Consider the following 1,931-nt stretch of genomic DNA (forward strand, 5'->3'; position numbering starts at 1 on the left):
GCCAAAAGAATAGATTCAATCAGAGACTTATAAACAGCAAGAGAGCATCCGGTCAATAGGGGTCGTAAAGTCAAGGTTGATCCGAAATTTGGTTGGGAGCTATAACCAAATATATTTAGCAAACGGGCAATCAAAGAACAGATAATATGTGTTTACAAAACCACTTAGACACAATACACAAACCGCGACAACAATACAACCATGTCGATTAGCGACGAAGCTGATCATCAGTAGGCATACAGTTATAAGCCAATCTCCACCCATGTGTTAAATATTGAATGATTAAATTAACTATCTTCTACCTTATATAATTTTACTATCTTGAATTTGTTCTTTACCACATCGTGCCTTCTTGTTTTCTATTCTCTAACTCAAAGGTTATCTTCTACCTTATATAATCTCTGTGTAACTATAAAAGAACATCCATCTATCAAAGTTATGTATCTCATCAATGACAAATTTAAATAAGCTAGCTTCTTAGGTATCATACTATCTATGCATGTTTCATTACGCTATAAAATTTTCAACAAATTTTTAATAATAAAATTTTTGTTTTAAGAGCAAAACGAATTATATGAGATCAAAATGAGAGAGGTACATATAGTAATAAACCTAGAGGTTAGGTATAAGTACAAGGGGTACTATACCCGCCAAACTAAAATCACCCAAACTATGAATTATGGAAGAGAAGATGATTCGAAAACCACCCGTAGTACAACCACTTGTAGCAAGAAACAACCTCCAAGAGGTGGATTTAATAACATCTAAAATTTCCTCCTCCACCAATATCTTAGTTGAGAAAGTAATTCCATATCTAGCCTCCCAAATCATCCGAACAATTGTGTGCAAATAAGAGGTACACCTTTACAATGATTATTGTTGCAAGAAGAGAAAGAGAAATAATAAAGTATGGTAATAACAGAATCAATAGATCTAGCCATGCAGTGGTTATAGAAAAGGTACCAAAAATCTGATTTATGAAATAAATAATGGGATAAAATTGGTCTCAACTTCATAAAACGAACTTCATAACTTCATTGCATGTAAGCTAAAAGCAAAAGTACAAATTAAATACGTTTCAGACACAACATATTCTAAAAGAAGTTGCACAAAATAGGTATCTAGAACAAAATTGACTAAATACATAACAACATCTTCATATAACATAATTGACTGTTAGTTATAAAAAAATTCAAATCAAAACTAGTTTAGACACAAATCTTTTAAGATAACAAAATAGGTATTTAACACGAAATGTAGTAAAGATGTACGAACGGATTTTAGTTTAGACACATTTTTATAAAATAGGTTTGAGAGACGAAATCTTTTATGAGAACATGCAAAGGGTGTTTTGCACAAAAGAGAAGAAAAGAGAAACAAAGTAATACCTTTCATACAAAAAAATATACCATGATGGCTTGTAAAAAAAAAAGGCTAATGATAACAGAAAAATCATGAGAAATAAAGTACTATCATTGAGGATAATCTCCTTTGTTTTGTGATACCCTGAAAAAACACAAAAATAAAAAAAGTTCACTGAATACCCTACAAAAAAAAAAATAAGAAAAGAGATGAAAAGAGAAACAAACGAAGTTGTACATGCCTTCAGACAAGAGATAATGATTAGTTGAAGAAGCGGAACATTTGGAAAGAAATAAGATATATGATGAAATAGTTGAAGTCAGATAAGAGAGTGGATGTAGTATATGTAATGCCTGAAGGATGAGGTTTAAAAAAAATTGATTTGACTCGAAAATCAAAACATATTTGGTGAAGTTAGTATAACTTAGTTTCAACGAGAGTTAGTTTGAATTAATCGGGTAATGTGGCTGATTGTGGAAGAGGCGAGGGCAATGTTGGTATTTCTTTTAGAGAAAGGGTTGCAAATGAATCTGCAACACCTATGTAAATTAGAAAGAAAAAAAAAATCA

This window comes from Medicago sativa, chromosome 1, assembly GCF_051527215.1.
Source record: "Medicago sativa cultivar Bolivia chromosome 1, Bolivia_mono, whole genome shotgun sequence".
Lineage (NCBI taxonomy): Eukaryota > Viridiplantae > Streptophyta > Magnoliopsida > Fabales > Fabaceae > Medicago > Medicago sativa.